Genomic DNA, 19513 nt, shown 5'->3' with positions numbered 1-19513 from the left:
GATCATCAAAGCAATTATTATTCATTTGTTGAGGTCAGTGTTATTATTTATTTTGTTATTTATACCAGAATCAGTAAAATAATACTAAAAAATTTGCAAAGGTGAGCTTCTCAAACGTGTGCTCTTCAACAAAACTTTTCTCAGTTGGGTGTTGTAATAATACCTCCTTCTTCTTACAGAGTCAGGAGGAGAATCCAAAAAAAGATTTTCCTCTTGACATCAAAACATTCAATGATTGTTACTTTTGGGACACTGAATTCAGTAGAAACCTTTGAAGTTAGAATGGAGGGTAGAGTGACTCTCAGCTGTCTTTCTGTGCAGGAGAATGGAATATTCAGAATTCAGAATTGTTGCTCATAGGGTTACTATGTATCTATCACAGACCCCATACAGCCCTCAGGATCTCCCTACCCGGACAAGAAGAAGCTGGTGTAAGTGTGAATATGTATGATGGAAGTTAGTTGAGAGTAAATAATTCAAAATAGCAACCCATTATTTTATTATTCAACAACTCCACATTCATGATGCATATGTAAGTAATTTATCAGAGGGAAGGTTAGGAGAAAGAGTACTGCTTGGCCCATCTATTGGTCCTGATAGGAAAAAAAAAAATCTGACTCCACTACTGGGATGGGATTTAGAAGAAATAAATACAAATTTGACTTTTAAAACTGTGGTAAACAAATGATGTATATATTTGTATAAATACACAGAAATGCATAAGCAAATATATAACAAAAGTAGAAATCAGGTAAGTAGGTGATATTAGTGAGAAAGAGGCAGGTTTTTAATATTTTATTTACACATTTTTGTTGTTTAGCCACTTATAAAACAAGCATGAGCTCCCCTTTTAATTAAAAACAAAACAAAACAAAATGCCAATATACTTTTAAAAAGGAGTCTTTACCTGATGAGAAAGGACATTAGATATTGGATGTAGAAATGAACTATTTCCTCTTTCACTTCTTGTTTCTCATTTATCAGGAATTTTCCATTCAGAAGGGAGACCCATGCCTGAATTTTTTTTATTAAAGGAAAATCATTTATAAAGCTTTACAGAGGAAGACTATTTTTTGAAAATTTGTAAAAAGTAAATTGCTTTCTAACTGAGACCATGAAGGGCAAGTTGCAGCTGAGAGTGAATTTTTAATACTTAGTTAAAAGTCCTTGGTAATAAAGGTTTATTGTACAAGCATTAACAAATCCTTAATTATGAGTGTTTGCAACAAGTCCAACTGCATTATCCCAGTGGTTCAGCACCTTATGTATATATTATGTCTATCTGATTCAATTAGACCTCCAACATAATCAATATAGAAAAGACTAAAACAATTAACTTCCTTTTCACACTCTTAAAGTTAGTCAGAGAATGGCTTAGAAATAAATCTTTCCTCTCCACAATTTGGATTGTATGGGCTGCCAGTATCCTAGAGGTTTCCAACATGGTTCATACAATAGTTATCATTGTGTAATTTAAGTTCGTTCATACTGATTTTGGTGTTTCAGGGGGTGGAAACCTAATCCAAAGTGCTCTTTTAAGAATAATAAATGAGAAAACACATTTCCAATATTTTGAGGTAACAATAACTAAAACATTAGACAGTATTTAAAATATCTCTTTCTAGAAAAACAAAAACTAGATTTGCCTGTTACCTTATTTCTTTATTAAGTCCAACTATGGTTTGATTGAACCAGGGTTTTTTATTGTTTTGTTCTAGTCAAAGTGCTACATGCCTCAAATCTGTTTTTACTATAAAAACAAATATAATCAATCATTCAAATATTTAATTTTAAATAAAACCTCATTTAACCCCTGTACTGAAAACCAAATAGTCCCATGAAATGCAAAAACCAAAGGATTCTTTATTTAGAGACCACCTGAAATATGTCCTACAAAATGTGATTTGAATTTACAACAGACCGACTTTTGTCAACTAACATCTTCTTTACACCAAGCATGTATCAGTTAAGGAAGCAGAGCGATTCTGTGCCAGAAGATGAGGCTGTGATTTGAGTCTCTGCTGCAGATTGCAAGGAGTCCCAGCTGAGGAATCAGTTATGACAACAAGTAGCTGTGTGGCCTCAGGCAAAGGCCTTTAACCCCTTTGGACAAGATTTTCTTATCTCAAGGAATTGCAAGAGGGTTCAAATGAGATAAAATTAGCCTCCTTATCTTCCTTCTTCATCCTTCCTATTCAGAATTATTTACTAGAATTTATAATGTGTTAATTGTCTTTTACCTACTTATATGTTTATCTTCCCCATTACATTATATATCCTTCTCAATGCAAATAGCATTTTTCCCTTATATCCTAATTACTGAAGGATCAGAATACATGTTTATGAAATGAAATATTGCTTGCAAAGAGTAAAGCATCACATAAATGCAAGGTGTTGGGTATGATTTTGCATTACTGTTGACAGCAAGAGTCAGTATAAAAATGAAAATTCCTCTGTGAGGTAGTCATTTCACCCTGAAGGGCATTTGGTCCAGAACTGATGGGGTCCACATTTCTCAGAATTCAGTGCCATGACCAAGGCCATCATTTACTAAGTTAGGGCTTCCTCGTGAACAAGTTTCTTATAAAAACAACTAGTCTTTGTAGTTTTTATTTCTTATCTTGCATTGAATGAAGTACATTCCATGGTGGAACTGTATGTTAAAATGAATGTAAATAAACCAAATAAAAGTGATTATGAAGCTGCAAACTTTATAAATAAGGTCCCCAAATATGTCTACAACTTCTCTTCATTTTAAGGATAGTTTGCACGAACATGGACACTTTATTCTCAAACAAAAAACAAAAAAGAAAAACCCCACATTTCCAGCAAGGACTATAACATTAGAAAAATAGCCTGTTTTTTTCCTTTTATGTATAAAAAGAAATCTACTTCAAAGACAATGTGGCTGTCTGTGTTCTAACATTATATGAACATTAATAATGGTTTCTTTGCTTTTTTTTCTATAATGATAAAAATTACCTTTTTTCAGCTGGGTAAAAATTTCAAAAGTTATTGGCCAGGACCTATTAACTTCCGGGAATCACTCAAATAGTATATAAAAGAATATCATAATAGCAGAAGACCAAAAATATCAAGTTAAAAGTCAGTGGATATGGATAAAATTATTTTATTTCAGTAATTTTTAAAAATTCTTTTAGCAAAACTGAATATTTTTTAGATGAAAAATAGAATTTAGTAAAATAATAATTTTCATACCACCAGCGCCTGGTCAACAAATGAGAGCAAATAATCAAAAAATCAATATAGTGATTAAGGAAAAAATACAATTAAAAATGGTTTACAAAACAATCAATATAGTGATTGAGAAACATGCTAAAAGAAAATACAAGGCTTTGTCCCAATTCTACTTATTAATCTTTAATATAAAGTCCTAATTTAGCATTTCAAGTTACTCATTTTCCTTATCTTTTTAGTATGATCTAACATTTGTTATATTTCACGAAGCCTTCTTTGCTGCACCACTTTGCCAGTATAAAATTGAGGAAAGAGCATTCAAGTGACTTGAATAAGATCAAATAGTAAATTCATGATAGCATTGGCAATGCACTAGACTTTTAGTGTCAAAATCTTCTTTACCACCTCAGACCCCTGCATTGTTCTTTGAGAGAGAGAGAGAGAGAGAGAGAACTTTAAAGCTTGTATACTAATTTTAAGGAGAGAAAATATTTCTTTATTATTATTGTTTTATCCTCACCTGAGGACATTTTTCATTGTTTATAGAGGAAGGAAGTGGGGGTGGGGGGAGAGATACACTGATTGGTTGCCTTCTTGTACACACCTTGACTTGGGCACGCACCCTGATGGGGAATGGAACCTGCAGTCTGGGGACGTGCCCAGACCTGAGAAGAGCACCTGTGATGTTTTGGTCTCCTGGACAACGCTCTAAACAACAGAGTCACACTGGCCAGGGCATGGAGAGAAACCTTTTCAATTATACTTCGTGGAATCTTGTTTCTCCATTAAAAGATTAGTTTTATTAAAAAATATAGATTTAATGTTAATATAGGAAATGAAAAGGTAGATGATGAAATATCATTTTATAAAAACTGTTTATTTTGAACTTCCCAAAATTCAAGTATGATTAATTTATAGTCATGGGCATTCCTTGCTACTTTAGATAAATGTCAACAGAGCGGAGAAGACAACTGATAAGCAAGGTGAGTAGGAAAGAAAAGAGGTAGTTCAGCTAACTCAAGAAAATATTCAAAATCCGAGTAGGAGTGTTCTAAACTTTTGCCATCAAGGATTTCTTCCTTTAAATGTTCACCAGTAAACCTATTTCTTGAAAGCTCTACTTCGTGGCACAAATTACACTTAGTAAATTTTTAATAAAGATGAGTTAGAAGTTATTATGTACTGAGTTGATGTAATTCCAGCCAAAAGCAAAGTCACTAATTATCCTTCACAGTCTTATCAAGTGTTTATATATCATTTGTCTTGGGTGTATTGAAGCAGTGAAAATACCCTAGGATGTCTAAGGATTAAGATTGTTAACTATTACATTAAGGAATCCAGTTTTTCCTTCACACCCCAGTGTCCATAACTTCTTCCTATTTTGAATACTCATGACATGAAGAGTCATGATGAATTTATCTATTATACTCTTTGACACTCAATTATTAGAAAGTCCTATTGAATCTACCTCTATAGAATATCTCCAATTTTTATATTTCTCTCTGTTTCGTCTTATACCTTTCTTGTTCAAGGCACCGTCACCTTCTTTTTATGGCCTACTGTCAAAGCTGCGGAACAGGGTTTCCTGCCTTCCTTTTCCTCTCCCTAAAATTTATTCTCTACAAAGAATTTGGATTTTTTTAAAATGTGTCAATCAGATCATGTTGCCCACTTATTTAAAGTTCTTCAATTATTTCTCCTTGCATTTAAAATAAAATCTACATTCTTTTCCATGACCTACAAGATGTTATAATGATCTGACCTATTGCATCTTCTCCAACTTTACTTTAAAACCAATCCTTTCCTAGACACTGGTCATCAGCCTCATTATACTTCTATACCTTCCTCAAATATGTCACATACATTCCTTGTACTTGTTGTCGCCACCCCCTGAAATTCCCTTCTCTCTGATCTTCTCATGGCTAGAGCCTTTTCAGCATTCAGATCTCACTTCAAAAGGTACTTATTCATAGAAGCTTTCCCTGGTGCCTTAACCTGTCACAATCCTTTCATGCATCTAACACATTACATTATTTTACTTTTTTATTAGCACCTTTATCACTGTCTGAATTTATCATATTTATTAATCTGTTTCCTTATAAATATCTCCAAATGAACTGTAAGTTCTTTGACAATGAGGACTGGCACATAGTAGCCATTCAATAAATAGCTATTGAACAGAAGAATGAATGTTACAAACTAATTCTTTTAACTGAACCTATTTGGGAATATGTTTGATCTCCTCTATTAAACATAATCATTACGGATGTTCACCTTTGTTCTTTTTTTCCTGAACATAGTAGATAATTAATCAATTCATTGAGAAAATGAATGAAAAAAAAAATCCAGAAATCATTTTACTTCCATGAGAGATGTCTGTGCTAGGGCACAATGATACATTCTCTGTAATTATGGAGAGCAAATTTTGTAAGTGCAGGACTAAAAAGGAAATTGAGAATCAATCCTTGCCTTCTACCTGAAGAAACACATGGAAACAATAAACCGTAATACAAATAGAGTGAAATAAATATATCTAGATGATGGCAATTAAGATAGGAGAAGAAGACTGTTTGTGGAGATGGGCTAGAGTCCAAGGCTTGTGTAGGGATAAACCTAAAAGTAAAACTGAAAATGGGGAAGATCCGAGTGGCAACTTCATTTTGCAGAAATAAGAAACTCTTAAAAAGAGGAATAAATTATGCATTTGCCTTCTGTTTAGATGTAGTTTCCCCCAAGGGGCTTTCTCCATCCCTCAAAGAATTGGTTAGGGCACCCAGCAGAACCCCTTACATGCCAATTTAAGAGAACCTTTTCTATTGAGTTGTAATTGCCAGCTTACCAGTTTGAATCCTCCATTGTCTCTAAGCTCCAGAAAGGCTGTCCTGTGGATGCCTTACTCACCATTTTATCCCCAGCTTCTACCAAAGTACTTAAATCATGAAAATGGTTCAATAAACATTTTTTTTTAAGTTAGGAAGGAAAGAAGACAAGTGGAAGGTAAGAGAAAGAGAGGGAGGGGGATGCAAGCCAGTATCCTTCCTACTCTGTACCACCCCTCTGTACACAGCAGTGAGGTGAGCAGCATCTTCTCCGCTGCCCACCACTTGAAAACCTGGATATGATTCATCAAGTGAATGTAGTTGGCAAAATAAATTATTAGCATATCAAATACATCATAATCATAGTAACGAAAAATAAAGCCAGTTCCAAGAGTTGTATTTATAGGTTATATCTTTTACAGGCTGTAATTAAAGAAACATTTTAAACATCCAGATTTCAAAACCATGTATTAGTCATTGATTTTAATATATTCTCATACATGTGTTCAATATTTAGGCAATTTACTGTTTTTATCTTAATTAAGATTTTTCTTTTGTAACTTGCAGCAAGCAAAATCATGGGTATTGTCATTAAAGAGTCAGACCTCTAAACTCTTTAAACTTCATTTGTTTGACTAGGTGGGTCCTTGTTATAAAAGCTCTTCTATAGGGAGGGTATTGGAAAATGTATACAATACTTTATTTGAAATTATCCATGTATATAATGCTTGAAACATAAGCAGGAGATAGCATGAGAAAAGTTTCAATTCCATCTTGTGTCTATCTCAGTCTATTATTTAGCATTGGGACAAAGTCATTTAGAAAAACTAAAATGAGTCTCTACATGAAATAGCCTGCCTGTCCTTCTTTAACAGGGAGCCTGTCCTGATCTTCAGTTTCACCTTTTGTTTTGGAAGAACTACACTACACAGCAAAAATGCCTCCTTAGCAACACAAGAATGGAAAACTGCAGTTTTAAACCCAGATCTACAAAAGGCTTCCTGTTCAACAAAGCAGTAACTTTATTAATATCAGTTTTTTCAGTTATAAAACAAACCTTTCAAGTGAAAATAATCAATGAATAATTGATTTAAATATGTAAAAACAATCTACTTATTTGACATTAGCATATTTACTTTTAAATGATACTTTTAATTTGGAGTGACGTGAACCACATTGCCAATTTAATGCATTTGTGCACAAAATTTATCAGAAATCACTTAAGAATTTATGAAACAAAAGTAAAGTATTAACTGCCCTCACAATTATTTTCAAAGAGATCTCAGAATATATCCAGATATAGTGAAGTAGGGTCCAGGCCATTCAATTTTTAGATCCAATTAAAATTAATTGGATCTAAAATCAATTTACATTTACAAAAATATTGCCAGTCATCTAAGGCCTATGCTATACTTTCAGCTTCTTGATAAAATAAATCTGAAGAATAGTAGTTTATGTACTCTTGTTTCTGCATGTGAGAGGAAAGACAGCGGTATGGAAAATAGCACAGAATTTTATATCAGAGTTCCCAGCTTTGAGTCCTAGGTCCACCCTTTACTACTGTGTGCTTTCTTGGGAGACTCATGTCCTTTCCATGAGGGTCTTAAAACTCTCAGTTGCTTTGTCAGCACACAGGGATAAGAACGTACATACTACTATAATTTAACTGATTGCAGTGAAAATAACATCTAAGGAGCAATGTATAGAATGCTATATAAATGCTCATTGTTACAGTTCCATAATATTTTAAATTAATTCTTTACGATAGCAAACATTTTAAATCTTCCAAACACAAACTAGGCATGTATTTTTTAACAAATTTTCTGATCTGGGATTAGGGTATCTGCATGAAGTTGAATGCTTCTCAAGCTAAACAAAGTCATCTTGCACAGAATCCTTACACAGAGTATGTTCCCTGACACTGACAAATCTCTGGTTGCCAAAGTGTACAGAAGATTAATGCACTTGGGCAAAATAAGAACATAATAGAGGCACCTCACTTCCGATGGTGCCTCACAGGCCCTCAATACAATGGGTGAATGAACCTTATCTATGGATAAGATGAAGGTCTTTTTGGTTAGTGTTTTCATGGAAAGACAATGTATCAGTCAATTTCTCTCAAGTTAATTTTGAATCCCATTTCCCTGACTACATTCTAACAAATAAGAATGGTCTTATACTAATATCCCTGAAGCCTCATACCAAGCCAGACTTTGTAACACAATCAGCTATTATGGGCCAAATTTTCCTCATAGAAGTCAACTTGTCTATGTATATTGGAACTACTAGTTATCTGTTTACTTTTCTGACCAGTTAAAACATGTAGCAGTCCTTTATGTATCTTTATAACAACATGAAAAAAATCATGTTTGTGAGATAAATCATTGGGCATATTTGGATCTTGGAGTTGTCCTAAAATAATAACATGAAGAGCCATGGAAGATGCTTGAGATAACTAGCACACCAGAGTTGGCACTAGTGAATGCCAGCTAATACAGTTTTTATGGAGCAAATATCTTCTTTTGCTGTTTTGAAAATGAATTGCAAAAATTGAAATATAATTCCTTTTTAGGCAATTTTTTTAACTCCAATGGATTTAAAGACAAGAACACCAAAAGGTGAAGCTCTCTGTTGTCTGCGATTTCCCTACCTTACTATCAGTTCCAGGATCTGCCGTTTTACCCTTATTGATCATGTGCTTCTTATTTGCCCTGGTATCTGAAATCTGCCTTTTTCCTACTTAAAAAACATGTCAGCTACCTTGCTTTCATAGTGTCTCTGCCACCATTAGTCTCGGCCTTACATGGTTCTGTGTTTTTATGGTTCTAGCAGTTGTGTGTATTTCTTATTCAGATTGTTAAAAAGGAACAGAGGTTTAGTAAACTGTGGCAATGGGAAAAGAGTCTGAAAATTACAGGGGCAGAAGTTGAAAAACACTGTATGTTGTTTTTATGAAAATACAAATTGTTGAGGACAATTTGTAAAATACAGATATATCCTAAACAGAGAAGTCCTAACATTGCAATATTAAATTTTGGCAGTTATGTATGGTTCCTCATTACTTTATTACATTCAATTATATTAATGGTAAGTCATTTTCATATTCATTAGATTCCATATGTAGTCTGAAAAGCCTGTACATATGGAAAAATGGAAATAAACCTTTCTAGATGCTGGCAAGAAATAGACAGTATTTTGTTCTGGAGTTGTTATCGTTGTCACTGTTCATGTTGGTGGTGATGGTGAGGTAATTTTTGTTTCTGTTTTTTCATTAGACATGAATGTGATGGAAAACTGAATTCCAAACATACTCCTGGATTGAAATAACTTCTTGGTTATCTGTCTAGATTTATATTTATGTAAATATACCATTGATACTTTAAATAATCTGGAAATTGAATTAAATATAGTAAAGTCAATACAAAAGGCAAACTATACTCACAAGAGATATTAAGATGTTTTATGTATTTCTTTGTAGACTAAGCCATAGAAATATGAATATCATTTATATGACACTTAATATTTTGTGTGGTTCCCACAGCAACATCAACAATCATACAAAAAAAAATAAAGTTTCAAGTGTATCATTTGTCCTAAAAAAATATTTGTTTAAGTGACTCCATGCAAGGCTAGATGACTGAATGACTCCCAGTAAAGAAAAGGAAGCTCGGAGAAATTGACTTGTCAGACATAGCACACTAATACATTTTAAGATCCTGGCCTTGAACACAGGTGTTTTGACTCTACTTTCATTGTGCTTTTGACTTTCCTGTTTTCTCTTTCCAACAATTGGCATTGGCTTCCACATTGTCTTCTCTTCTGCTGTGTATCTAAGCTATTCTGGACAGGTAAAGTTTGATGCCATTCTCGAGTTTATTAACCATATAGGGTCACTAATTCATAACATTTGATCTTTGATCTCTGGACAAATCTAAACAGTGGGAGACACCCTGGGGAAGACAAGTATAGAGAATTGTGCATACAAATCAAATTCAGGATAGAAGTAAATAGGGAGTGTCTTCTGATTTAAGAGCAGAATTTTAAAAATACTGTATTCACCTTCAGTTCATACTGGAGACTTCACTGTAAGCAATGATGTAATTAGCAATTCTGATTTTCCCCTTTAAAAAACAGAAAGTCTTTGGAACTGTTCTTGACGCAGAGTTCTCAACCAGAAAGTTGTTTAGTTGGGGAGGGGGTGGGGGGCAGTATAGAAAGTAACATGTCAAATTGCATTCAATATTATTAAATATTATAAACTTAAGTTTGCAAATAATTTAACTTAAGCAAAAGTTAGAGTCAGTTCAAGCTTATCTTTACAATAAAACCACCCTTCATGCTCATCTCAGTATTGCTTCTCAACACTTACATGTTGAGTGGAATAACCACTGAGACTCTCTGAATTGCTTAGAATCCAAAGTTTATCTGAGTGTGTCTATGGGAAGGTTGAAGGCTTGAAAATACTCTTCCAGACAGATGATTCTAACCTGCTGAAACATTGTGTACATATTTCCCCAAAGCTGTAAAATTAGTAAGTAAGCATTCATTAGAGCCATTGATTTCTCAAAGGATGACAAAATGGGAAAGCAGCACGCTTAAATGAATGTAGTTGCTCTGGACAATTAACCCACTGGATCAAGAGGGATTATTCTTATATAATTATCTTGCCAGATATTGGCTGGAATTTAAGAGTAAACATACGAACTTGGAAATATCACAGTGTGTATGAGTTTCAAGTTATATTAATTCCATCCTTGTCAGTGTCCCTTAGGTATGTTCAGAGAATGATGACATTTTTTGTAGTCAAATAAAGAAAGGTTTTTCTTAGACAAGGAATTCCATCATTTCTGAAGTTTTACAACTCTGTTCTCTACCTATCATTTTCATATGCTTCCTTAACCAGCAAATGATGTGGTAAAATTGTGGGTAGCGGCAGCATGAAGAACAGAACCATTTTAATTTCTCCCATCTGGCATATTAGCATTAATAAAAGATGTTTAAAAAGAGAAGCCTTGAAAGGCTTTCACCTCTTGATTTAATAAGATAATAAGGAAAGCTTGCAATCTGCCACTAAATATAACCGATTAGAATAAGAGTATAATGTGATGATCACCAAGATTAACCTTTGAGACAATTTATAAAACCCTGCTGATTACAATACAATCATGTTAAGACTAGCACTGAAACTGTTGTTTTTACTTTTTAGTACAAATATAATAGAAAATTTTCCATTTTATACAATATAGATAAATAGATTAATAGAACCAAGCTTAAGATACCTACAGCTGCCTTATCTATCAAATTGACCATTATGGATCTCCCACTCTCTGAAACTAGTGCCTTAGTAGTATTACTGAATCATTGCATAACTGGTTTAGAATACGTACAACATAACACTGATTGTTCACTTCTATATTTATCTGTTTCACCCAGTTTTGTTGTTTTTACACCACCATTCTGTTTGCCAAAACCTCATTAATATTTTCCCATTTACTTTGGACTTCTGATTGGACAAAGGGGAAGATACTCCTTACCCTGGCATTTTCTCAGTTAAAATGGGGTTTGGGGATCATACCCTTCCTAACTGGAAAATTACCTGAGTAGTTTGTTCAAAGTTTTCATAGCTCTATTGGCTGATCTTTTTGACCACAACTACACTTCAGAAGAGCATCATAACTGACAACCACATAGGGTAATAAAAGAATTGTTCAAAAGGGAGTTTAATGAATGTCATCTCAATTCATTTCTTCATGTTTCCCTTGACTGTGCATCAGATGAGGTATTTCAGATAGTAATCTTACAGGATAAGAAACCAGTCTGGGAATAAGATTTTGTCTATTAATATGCTTGTTTCTACTAAAACAAATTTATAATAGAGTCAAAGAGGTCATATGCTCATTCTGATATCAAGAAGCACCTAGAAAAACAAGGATAGGCCTGGTTACATAAGCCGTACTCATGTTAATTGCTGCCTTAAGTAAAAACAGGGCTTTGTTTTGTTTATTCAAGGCAAAATTTGGTGGTGTGCTGCATAGAGCTTAGAACTAATAGAAGATGTTCTTAATATATCTTTAATGCAAATTTTAAGTACCTGTAGGGCAGGAAAGTTATTTACATAATGAATCAATAAGTACAGAAGGAGTGTATAAAGACTTGTTAGTTTACTTTGGACACATATGGCATCCAACCTGAAAGGCTACTTTTGTGTTACAAATAAAAGAAAGTACAAAAGAAAGAAGGAAGGGATAGGTGTAGAGAGGGAGGAAGGAAAGAAGGAAGGAAGGAGGGAAGGAAGGAAGGAAGGAAGGAAGGAAGGAAGGAAGGAAGGAAGGAAGGAAGGAAGGAAGGAAGGAAGGAAGGAGAGCGAGAGGGGGAGAGACCTGGTGCTCTTGGAGAGATGGTTGATTCTAGAGCTGAAGTAAGAAAAATACAAGATAACCTGGAGCATCTTCTAGTACTAGAACAAAAAACACATGATTGGAGAGTGTGCCCAAAGCACGTAGAAGCCAATTTTAAAGAGCCCACAAAGGCCAAAGATGGAATAATTTGATCAATAAAATAATGGAGTATTAGATTACAGCCCAGAATATAAAATAAATATCCATGCATCACATATATAAATAAATGATTGAATAAAGTAATTCAATGGAAATAAGAAACAAATCCTTAAAGAATAATTACAAATAATATACATAGATTGTCCCCTCTAAAAGATAAAGCTTAATTCCACTTCTCTTGAGTAGGGATTAAAATTAGTGATCACTTCTAATGAAGACTATGGAAATAGAAAAATAATAACTTTACAGTAGGAAAACCCAGCAAGCACTACTTTAATACAGTGAAGATTAACATGATCAGTGATGTCATGTGGATATAATGTGTCCTTTGATATCATGATAAAAACATCAGACAAATCCAGATTGGGAAACATTCAATAACCCACATACCTCATGATTCTCAAGATCATGAATAACAAGGAAAGACTGAGAAACTAATATAAATTAGAGAAGACTGGGGGAGTGAGGTAATTAGACATAGTGTGTTACTCTGCATCAGATCCTGGACCACTAATGGAAAACTGGTGAAATGTGAGTAGTATGGAGTTTAGCTAATAGGTTTCTTTTTTCATTTTGAGAAATATATTATGGTAATATAAGATGTTAACAATAGGGAAATCTAAGTGATGAATATACAGGAACTCTCTGTACTATCTTTGTAACTATTCTATAAATCTAAAATCATTCTCAAAATAAAAAGTTCATTCAAAAGTAATTGTCCAAGTAGGGGCAGAGCATATATGAGAAATCTCTGAATCTTTCTCTCAATTTTGCTGTGAACCTTAAACTGTTCTAAAAATAAGTCTTAATGTAAAAAAGTATTATTCACTTACTGAAAAGAGTAATTTTCATAAATAAAGAGCCCATAAGTAAACCCTTTCATATATAGTTAATGATTTTCACAAAAGGTTGCAAGACCATTCAATGGGGAGAAAACATAATTTCAACAAATGAAGTTGAGAAAACTGTATATTTACATGGATAATATATAAAGTTAGGGATAGTTGGACCCTAACTTTACATTATATACAAGAAGTAATTAAGAATTGATAAAATAAATAAACGAGGTAAAACTATAAACCTCTTAGAAGAAATCATAGGGAAAATCTTCATAACATTGGCTTTGTCAATAATTTCTTTGCTACAACAACAAAAGCACAAGCAACTAAAAAAAAACATAAATTGGGCTTCATTAAACTTTTTTACATTAAACGACATTATTGAGAACGCGAAAAAAAATCCACAGAATGAGAGAAAATATTTGTAAATCATATATCTGATAAGGGATTGATATCCAGAATATGTAAAGAATTCTTACGGCTCAACAATAAAAAACAAATAACCCACTATAAAAATGGGCGGGGACTTGAATAGACATTTCGTCAAAGAAGATATACAAATTCCAATAAGCACAACAAAAAAAGTTCGATATCGATAATCATTAAAGAAATGTCAATAGAAACGTCAATGAGATACCACTGCACACCCATTAGGATGGTAATTACAAAAATATATATATATATAAAAACAGAGAAAATAACACATACTGGTGAGGATGTAAATAAACAATATATATTCAGCCTTAAAAAGGATGGAAGTTCTGACACATGGTACAAAATGGATGAACTCTGAAAACATGCTAAGTTAAATGAGCCGGTCACAATAGGGCAAATACTGTATGATTCAACTTATAGGAGGTACCTGGAGGAGTCAAATTTATAGAAACAGAAAGTAGACTGATGGTTGTCCAGGGTCGAGGGGAGAAAGAAATGGGGAGTTACTGTTTAATGCACATCGAGTTTCAGGGAAGATGAAGTTCTGGAAATGAATGATGATGTTGCTTACACAATAATATGAATGTATTTATTTACCACAGAACTGCACACCTCTAAAATGGTTAAAATGTTACTTTTGTTATGTATATTTTATCACAAAAAGTTTTACTATAATTGTCATAATAATATATCCAATTTTTCTTTAAATATTTTGTTTGATGCATACACATTGTGAAAATTTGCAAATTTAAGAATCAAGTTGCTGAACATAACAAGTGGACATTGAAAACTAGGTTATAAACCATTTATTTTGATTCATTGTAAAGTTTTGATTGATTACAAAGTTAAGTGCCCAAATCAGGTAAAAATAAATCATTTAGATGTACAAGAGAGTTAGAAATAGACATTTTTAAAAATTTTGCTCTGTTACTCAATTTAGGAAGAATCTCTAGAGATTAATACTGACTAACACATTATTATCTATTTTTTAAAACAATAGGATATCACACATTAGTTTTATTGATATCAGTCAAAATGACAAAAAGAAAAGATGAAGATAATAATAAAGTATATTTTATATGAGCAAAAGTACACTCTGTCAAACATTTTACCTCTGTTGTGATATGTGCTCAAATTAAGCATTATAATAAGTATTAATAGAAATAATAAACTGGCTCCAGGAAAATATCAGAGTAATTTTTTTTTTACTTTCTCTTTCCTCCAGAGGATATCTTCTTGTTCTTTTGATGTGATTTCCCCCATTATAACCCTTCTATCCTCTTAAATGTTTCTCTAGTCAGTCAATTAAAGAGGCAGAGAAATTTTCTCTGTCAAGTTTACTATGCCTTTAGAACAGTCAAATTGAAAGAAAAGTTATTCATTAATTCACGTCTAATTTAATACACTTACTAAGGACCTCGATATGTGAAAATTTGTTCTAGGTATTACGCTCTAGTCAAATATTTTGTCTCTGGCCTTATTTTGCTATATAGTATAAGCCTTCTCTTTGCTATTGTATTATTGGTCTTGCTTGTTGTCTCTATTTTCCCATCAAAAGGCCCTTTCTCAAAGCTTTTCAAAATTCCTCTTGATGTATAATTTCTTTACAATGAATCTGAATCTGGCATGCCAATGCCTAGCACATAGTAGTTCAGTAAGATCAATAAGCATGTGTTGAATGAATCTCTTAGATGAATGAAAAGGGGCTCTTGATGATACAACCTCACATCAATATGTAGAATGCTAGTTGCACTGCCCTGGGTTATAAGACCATTAAACACAATCAATTAATTATCATGGAAATATTTATAAATGCTAATTTCAAAGTTCAATTGAAAAAGTCAGATTTATTCAAAAATTCGCCCTCAGTGTTCTTCAAACTCATTAGATTGTGACTTCTTTTTAAAATCAAAAAGCAATTAGAATGCTTGAAATACACTGTGTGTTTGATTATTATGTTATCAATTAATGCTGAAAACAGTTAACAGCATTGTTTAAATTTCACAGAGTGTAGCAAAGAGAAAATAATATGTATACATCTGGCTAATTCTCTGAGTTATAAATTTACAATTAAAATTTGACCAAGCTTTAGATACTTAAGAGCTTAACTGACCATGTAATTCCAAAACACGCTACACGGATTCTATTATAGAAAATGCCTGGTTATAGGTACGTAGTTAATGATGACAAATCTTGCACATCAGATTCTACTTTTATTTAAACTTTTTTTAAAGCTTACCTTTAAATCAGAGACATAATCTTTTAAAACATATCGTATGTCTTTTCTTTGGTAGCACATGTTTAAAAGCAGCCTTAATTAGAGTTAATGTATATTTGGTTGCTTCACTGCCACTTCCCTTGTCCTGTCCAACACGATAGCAAAATTAGTCCTGCACTTCTGTGCAGGTTGGAAATCAAGCTAGTGAGAAGGCTCCAGACAGTCTAGAAAATCAAAGTGGCTGAAATAAGGCATTAACTAGAATCAACATGTATTTATTGTTTTTTTAAGGAAACAACATAAAAGATGTTATTTTTTGTTCATAGTAGCAAACATTTGTCAGATAACAAATGCTCCTTTACGTTGGTGAATATAAGGGAATTGTGCTAAATATCCAGTGAAGGGAAATAAATAATAAAATAATTCCTGAATTGTGACCATCTATTTCTTATTTTGGTCCAATGAGCAAGGAACCTATGGTTACAGAATTACAGAATTCTGGCAGTTTCTAAGGCTGACAGTGCTGTGGACTTGCAAAGCTTTTCTTGGTCTGAAGAACTGAAGAATGTCTCATTCAAGGTCATTCAGAAGAGTATAGTTTCATTTTATTATGTTTAAAGGACTTCAAAACACTAGATCATTTCTTTAACAACTGATGTAATATGTCTCATTTTTTTCTCATCTAGAAATTTCCAAACCATTGTTTTAATTTAAAATAAAATGATTCCTCTTGCTGTAGAGCAATTTATTCAGCCTGACTTCTTAAGCAGTGTCTTATTTTATCCAAAGCCTTAAATTTCAGCTATGCTTGGGATTTGGTTCTTCTCTCTTCTTTGCCTTTATAGACAATCTTATAGGCTCTAATAGACTCTACCTAAAACTGTCCTTGTTACCTAAAACTATGCTTGTGAAAAAAATTAAGAAATTAAAATATAAAATAATCACAATATACAATATTTTCATTGTTTCTTCTTAGACTATATTTAGACAGCAGGAATCATTTTTTGATAACATTTGTTCGAAAACCAATTAGTAAGTATCTGCTATTTGCATATGAGTCCTCTAGACACAACAATGGAAACCAAAACACATGACCTCTGCCCTCAAGGATAACTGAATGACAAATCAGTAATTAATAGAAGAACAAAAGGGACCTACAAATTTCAGTAGTTAAATGGACTATTAAAAGTTAAGTTTGTGAAGAATATTTAATTAACCACCGTCCTCCTTATGTTTTTAATATATTAAACTTCTAAACTCATCTTTACTGTTTTGCTTCCTACTCCTCTATCTTTCTCACCTCCGTAAAGAATCTCCAACCATTGTCCACTTTTATGAAGATCTGCTTATCATCTTTAAAAATATAAACACATACACACACACACAAATGCACACTCAACCAGGCAGGGCAGACTGGTGACATTACATGTTTACACTTTTGAATCTGAGGCATTTTAGCATCTTAATTCTACAATCATTTTACATGTCGCTAATGAAATCCCTTCCCATCTCTCAAAGAAGCTATTCAAATCCATCATCAGTCTCATCCATATCAGTAGCTGCACCTCTTCCCTTCATATCACCTGCCTCCAGCTATGCCCAGGAATTAAAGGCTATTAAGGCTAAACTCCCTCTACTCAATATCTCCCTTCTCTTCACAGTGTCCTCCTACCTCAAACATGCATCTGTAAAGACATCCACACTGTCTCTTCCTTCCTTCCTTCCTTCCTTCCTTCCTTCCTTCCTTCCTTCCTTCCTTCCTTCCTTCCTTCCTTGCATCCTCCCTCCCTCCCTTCCTTCCTTCCTCTCTTCTCTCAGATCTCAGGATGGCTCCTTACAAATTAAAGTGTGTCACTGTCCCTCTCCATCTTTCCCTAATCAGCTTATACTCCTCAGGGCAGCCTTGCAAACATTTACCCTCATCATTTCCTTTCTACTTCCCATACCCCTTTCACCTCAAACAATAATTTTAATAACTCAAACTCCAATGAGGAAATGACAGCCATCTGAAATGAAGTTCAGAGTTTCCTCAACATGTTCCCCCATATAGATGTATACACCCACACACGCACACATAAACTTCCCTATTTTGGTACTTACATTTTACCAAATTTCTTCTGCTCTCAGAGGGAAATTTTACTGCTGGGTGTGATTCCTTCCACTCACCTAGAATAGCAATCACATTTCCTCCTGTCTTACAAAGAATCATTATCTTTTTCCTGTATGCTCAAACTCTCCCTCTCTGCTCCCTCCTTTCCTTCCATTTCAAATGCAGTCATATAACCCATGTTCTGCTCTCTCTCCCCTTGCAACAATAAAACAAAACAAAACCATCATCTTGATTCTGTTTTTCTTTCCTTTCGTATTTTCCTGACAAAATTTCTGCAACAGATTTTTGAACATCTTTCTTTCCTCCATTCCCTCTATCCAAAATCCCTTGACTTCTGCCCCACAACTTGATACCACCTAATACTTCAAAGATTAGCAACAGCCTTCTAACTGCTAAATCATCATAAACTAACTCTCTTCCTCCTCACAAATTCTCCCTGCCTTATCTTTCATTACACCGCTTTCTCCTGACTCTTCTTCTAAGACTCTGACTGTATTTTACTCTTTCTGGGGTTTTTTTTTTAATTGTTTTATTTTTTTGCTACTCCTTGTTTGCCTGCTTCCAAAATGCTGGAATTGCGATTTAATCCTCTTTTCATTCTATACACTCTCAAAACCAAGATATCCTGACACAGATATTTTAGAGAAGTCCTTTGACACTGGTACTTCAACTCTTTGATGTCATGGAAAATAGTCCCTCAAGAAATTAATAAATGGTAGCTTTTGAAAATTACCTAATTTTCCTAGATATTAAATAGACACAACAAAATTAATTGTTAGTCCAAGAATTCCATGAATGAAAGTGGAAATATCAAGTGAATCAAGTCAAAAGTTTTTCTTCACACCCTGATAATCTAATCTTACTAAACGTCCTCTCAGTATGATTATGATTTACAATCTGTTCACCAGACTTCATCTGCCTTTGACCTTAAGGCTTATTTTTTTAATTTTTTTTATTGTTTATGCTATTACAGTTGTCCCAGTTCTCCCCCTTTTCCCCCTCCCCTCAGTACCCCCTTCCCACAGCCAGTTTCCACACCATTCATGTCCACGGGTGATGCATATGTGTTCCGTGTCTAATCCCTTCATCTTCTTTCAACCAGCTCCACCTTCCTCCCTCCCCTCTTATAGCTGTCAGTCCGTCCCTTGTTTTTGTACTTCCGATTCTATTTTGCTCATTAGTTGATTTTATTCCTTAGATTCCAGTTGTAAGTGAGATCATATGGCATTTGTCTTTCATTGAGTAGCTTATTTCACTTAGTCTCCAGGGCCATCCATGCTGCCACAAAAGTTAAGAATTCCTTCTCTTTTACTGCTGTGTGGTATTCCATTTGTACC

This window comes from Pteronotus mesoamericanus, unplaced genomic scaffold (genome assembly GCF_021234165.1).
Source record: "Pteronotus mesoamericanus isolate MK-2021 breed Mesoamerican mustached bat unplaced genomic scaffold, CSHL_Meso_final contig_50, whole genome shotgun sequence".
NCBI classification, from domain to species: Eukaryota; Metazoa; Chordata; class Mammalia; order Chiroptera; family Mormoopidae; genus Pteronotus; species Pteronotus mesoamericanus.
Note: the sequence above shows the minus strand (reverse complement) of the source record.